The following is a 6000-nucleotide window of genomic DNA, read 5'->3' as shown; positions in this document are numbered from 1 at the left end:
AGCACGATGTGGTGCCCCCTTTTTGTGCTCTAATATTTCAGTAATGTATATGTTTATATATTTTTTTTTATTTACTTTGTTAGGTATATGCTGGATTTCTACTGCATGTGGCTGCTCTAGAAATGTTTTAATAGATATTATGGTAGGTTTTTTGTATATTTTTATCATGTTTTAATAAAGTATATTTTATTGGACATTTAGGGGTGTATTTTTGAAAGATTTTGCATTCGATTTTATGTTCAAATCAACTCACCTGAAATTGAATCAAACTGACATTAGTTTTCAATGTCAAATTCCACATTTACTAAAATTTTGATTTTGATATCGATTTCAAAATCAAATTTGATGTTAGTCGATTTTCTTTTTTAGCTCTAAATGTCCATTTCAAAACTGAATAAAAAACACCTATAGAATTGAATATAAAATCGATTTAAATTGAGTTAAAAATGTATAAACACTTCCTTATGTATTCCTTTTGGACATAACATATCACCTGCAAGAAGCTGCTGTGGTTCCTCTAATTCAGGTTTGTATACATCTCCAATGGGAGATCCAGATAAGATGCCTGTGGACGTGATGGCAGATGTCAGGATAATGACACCGGAATCCCAATGCCTGTCAGAATGCCAATGCTGATATCTCGAAGAGTTCAAGATACCAACATCGTCATCCCAAAGGTAAGTATGCAGTTTAGGGTTAGGCACCACAGGGGGAGGTTAGGGTTTGGCACCACCCTGGGAGGGTTAGGTTTAGGGTGCAGAAAAAGGGGGTAAGGGTTAGGCACTTCCGGGGGAGGGTTAGGGGGTGAGAGGGGTAAGGTTAATCTACTCACCGGCAGTGTCAGTATTTGCACATTGGGATGCTGTTGTCAGTTTCTGACTGCCAGAATCACGTCCACCGGTCATTCAAACCAATCCCTCCAATGGTGGGGTGCACACACAATGCCTCTTAAGCTACAGCTTGTCATCATTTGGGGGCAGAGAACCCAAAGACGCAGCAGCAATGTACACTGTATCCATCTCTGAATGAGGCCCATAATTCCTACAGTCACAGTGAACCACATTTGGGTCCTTCTTTATTAGAGATGTGTGCACATCCACAAATGTTTCTTTATTTCTTTTCAAATTGTTAAAAACATCTACAGTCATGTAATTTGTACCTGTCACATACAGCCTTACTACATTATTAATATCTGACCCAATTTATTGACAGACACTATGGCGATTGCAGCTGCAATTGTGCATGTTGATGATGTTCAAAATTATAAAAAAACAGCAACCCTGAAAATTACAGAGACACCCAGCAGAGCAAATGCAAAAGCACAGCAACTATGTACACATTCACAGTGCACATGCACATCCTTTGATAATTGTCAGCTCAATTAAATCACTGGCCATGCAGCATGGCAGCCTGAACAGAAACACCAGAGGCACACTGCTTGAGTATATATATGCAAAATCCACGATTTGTCTGCATTTTTGCTACCACTCACTTGTCAATGGCCAGAAACGGTGCCTGACTGTCAATCACTCTGTGTAAAAGTAAGCACTGGGAGTGGCATCCCTATTATACTTTGGCACATGCGCAGTGCGAATAATATGAATTCGCAATACCAATAATTGCTCAATTGCAAAAACATTGGCATAGCATTTATAATCTATAACGTTATAGGCATCATAATGAAGGTTTAGGACATTGAATGCCATTTAAAAGGTTAAAATGCCTGTCAGACATTAGTCTGTTATTTTCAGGATGTTGTGTTAATTTTGCATTTGATTTAAATATTAGTAAATTAGGGGATCCTGATTAAATATTAGTAAATTAGGGGATCCTATTTTCATCTATGTAAAAGAACAGATGTTTTGACAATATTCAATTTTGACTGGGATTTGGTTTTATCTTTTATGTTACATTCAATTTTGACTTTATCAAATCTCTGATGATCAAAATCAAATGAAAATCGAATGCAAAATCACCACAAATCCAAACTTGAACTTTTGTAAATATACCCCCTGGATCAAGTAATTCCTTTACCTTCAACTTCTACATAAAGTTAAGTACTAGCCCATGCTTTTCTTTGCTACAGTAGATACACAGTATATCAGTATAATATTGTTAGCACTGATAGAAAAAGTCTCTCTTTTGTTTATGTTAAAGTGAAGAATCAAGTAGACGCATGACTCCATTTTGTGTTAAAATGTTAAGAAGAAATTATATTCTGTGTGAGACATTATGCTTGAGAAGGGCCTCATTCCTTATCTATTCTAGCTCTTAAGAATGTAATCATATAGAATTACTTATGTTAGCCAATTAAGGCTATAATAGACTGTATTCATCCTTTGTATTCAATTCTGATTTATATGACAGGAAAGATAAGAGATTCTATGGTTCTATTCAAAACAGTGGTGTAAAATGTCAGACACTGTCTATGATCTAGGATTTATATTCTCCAAGACTAGACATAGCTAATAAATCTGTCAAGGAGAAGTCATTTAAATTTTTATCTATAGATAATAATATTCATTTATTGATAAGTTAGGCAATACTGCCATCTACTGATGATGCATCTAATGCTTGAAATATATTCATATATATTATAATTAGATCAGATAGGCAAAGTTATTGAGCATGTGCAGACTAGATTTCTTTGGCTCTATGTTAATTTCCGTGCTAAAAAATAATCTATCTGCCCAAAATAAAGACAGAGTGGTTTTGGAAACACACAGTTCTTGTTGTTTCCCATCATTCTCCGGCTGTAAAATGCATTGTGTTAACTGGTGGCTGACCACTGTATCTGAGCTGTGGACGATAAAGAGTCTATTAAGATCAGTGTTATCATATACATATACTGTATGGCATTAATACTGCCATGCAGCTGCTATTATGTACAATGAGCCTGATTAAGAGTTGGGAATAGAGTAAGAAAGAGCAAATAACTGTGCACCATGGTCAAAACCATTCTGCATTACAGTTGGGTCAGATTTAAAATGTGCAGAGAGATTTAGATTTAGAAGGGGTGCGTCCTAACGTTATTCTAACGTGCAGTGTAAAAATAACGCTTTCCAGCCTTTGTGAGTTACATGCAAAAGCAGCTAGTATAAACTCCACTTGCAAAAAAAAGTACTGTATGTATATGTACCCCTTGCATTGCAACATGGTTTGTCCAGGTACACAGATACTTGCTATTTCTTATTCTATTCCCAACTCTGAATCAGGCCCAGTATGGGCAAAACTGTACACAGTCATATTTATTTTATTTTCAGTAAAATACTAGCAATTCACATTGTTTGAGTACTCTTCAGTATGCCAGGGACAACTAGAGTGCAGTTCTGCATTTTTACATGTGGTCCTTTAAGTGGGAGTGAGTGAATGTTTTTCTACAATCCTTTATTTTTTCTATACACTTGCTGACAGGAAAATAACTGAAAGTGCTTGTTGTTTGAGCTCTCTCATTTCTCCCAACTGCTATTCTTTTCTGGCATTTTTTTGGCGTGTTTCTCTGAAGATTATAAATATGAAGCTTAACAAATTTCACTCTTTGGTTTCTTACTTTATTAAAAATAAAAGTGAAATGTTACAAGGCACTTTTAAAAACTGAACTTTGTTCAGCAATTTTTTCGGTGATTTGCATGTTATTACATAAAACTCTTACTCCTAGGTATTAAATACAGCAAGTCTTCATTTAAACTTTCTAAAACTATGGACAGTCATTGGTATACAGTAGGTAAGAAACTTTTACTGAGAGAAGGAGGGCCGCATGGAGACTATACATGGACACCATTCTCTCTTACTCCATACCTGCCTAATGATACTAAGTCAAAGGGAAACTACATTATATAATAATACCTTTTTTCTCTTGATATATTTAATGAAATAAATGATGCTTTGCTACATTTTAAGAGCAATTTCACAAGAAGTGTTTTGAAGTGGTAGTAGGCCAGATTTTTTAATGTTTTTGCTCTTTTGCTAATATATGCAAATAATGCGGAAAATGATTGTGCTAGGCATTTGTACAGATAAACTTAATATAGGGGTGTCAGACATAGAATTGTTAATAATTATTCTCAAAGCAATACTTGCTTATAAATTATCTTTACTATTTTAGGATATACAAAAATAAAATAAACTTGGATTAAAGACCTAGGGGTAAATTTACTAAATTTAGAGTTTTTAGAAGTGAGTTTTAGAAGAGATGTTGCCCATAGCAACCAATCAGATTCTACTTAACATTTATCTAGCACCTTCTAGAAGTTAATAGCTAGAATCTGGTTGGTTGCCGTGTGCTCTAAAACTCACTTCTAAAAACTATCACATTAGTAAATTTATCCTCTACAGTACAGTAATTTCTACTGTATTTTAGTAACTGGTGTGATTAATGGATTGATCTCTATTGTATCCCTTTTGTTCATGTCTAATTAGTTAACATCTACATAACAAAGGATTGTATGAGGTATCTTCAGGTTATACATTACAAAAGTTTGATAGGTTATTTTTAATTGATGTCACATTGTCTAATAACTGTCTTTTTTGTTTCCCTAAGAGTGCATATGAAAAGAACAGTAAGCCTGAACCCCTACTGCTGCCATTATTGTAGCACAATAATGTATTTCTAAGGGTATATGTGCATTGATATACAAAAAACTGTTCCAAAATACAATATATCAGGTAGGCAAAGAATGGCTTTTATTCACAGAATGGTGTTTAGAAAGGCAAATTAATATTATTTCCAGCAATTTGTACCCATTGTATAAACTATATTGGGTTGGGTTTTCTTAAATTGAGGTAGAAAGGAATGGATCTAAATTTAAAGTGAAAGAAAAAATTGATCACCCACAGTCTGCATTGTTCACTTGAAGTGCCATATAATTTTTACTGGCAGAAAAGGTTTTTCAATACAAGCAAACTGAAAATTGGACTTTCTTTTAATTATGACATCATTTGTTTTGCAATATATTTCATTGCTCAATCCTGAATTGTATCAAATATTCTCAGCTTTCAGAGTTACATTATTAAATAATTAAAAATATGAACTCTCAGTAATACATGCAATTTCAATTAAGTTAATTAATTAGACCTTATGTGAAGATATCTGCATTTGATATGAGTCACAACAGTCATACATTCTGCTGTGATAAAACGGTGTAACATTTGCAAAGAAAAGCAATATATTAATTTAAAATAATAGCAAAATTATTTAATGGCTTTTAAAAGCAATTGGTGAAATATATGAAATTAATTACACAACAGTATTGTTGAAGAAACCCTAAATAACCAATAAGAGATTACAGTGTTTAAACTGTACTGGTAAAATAAAAAAATTGTATTACCATTTATTATTTGTAACAGTATTTATATATGTCCCCCAGTTTGTTTGTTTTTATGTATCTCTCGGTTAAGGGAAAATGTACAGTTTCAAGTCTTGTAAAGAGATAAAGTGGAGTAGTTGTTCAAAGAAACCAATCAGTGTTTAACTGTCATTTCAAAGACTGTGCTAGATAAAGGACAGAAGCGGATTGGTTGCTTTGCACAACTTCTTTAATTTATCTCTCTCAAGGCTTGATAAATCTCTGCTAAGGTACATTTCAAATCCATAAATAGTGAAGTATCTGAACATCTATGATGAACTTCAATGACTGCGCATGTTTGATAGTGTTGCTTGAACTTGTATGTGTGTACAATAATGTTTTGTCATGGCAGCCATATTTTTCAAAGTGTACAAAATAGGCTATATTATGTTAATTTTGGTGGTTAGTTGGCAAGATTAGGATCTCAATGGATGTCTCTTCTCAACTTGGTCACAATACATGTTCTTAAATCAAAAGACAAGACTTCTGCACACGTATGCTGTTACTTATAGTATGTTAGGATTAATCATATTATTCATATAATTATTCATATGTTCCTGTGAATACAGATCTGCCGGGGATGGTTCCTAATGACAATCTCATATCTTTCTCTCTTACCTTTTCAATCACAAGTAAACTTGAATGGAGAAAACAA

This window comes from Taudactylus pleione, unplaced genomic scaffold, assembly GCF_031769625.1.
Source record: "Taudactylus pleione unplaced genomic scaffold, aTauple2 ptg000121l, whole genome shotgun sequence".
Lineage (NCBI taxonomy): Eukaryota > Metazoa > Chordata > Amphibia > Anura > Myobatrachidae > Taudactylus > Taudactylus pleione.
This window is presented reverse-complemented; position numbering follows the sequence as displayed.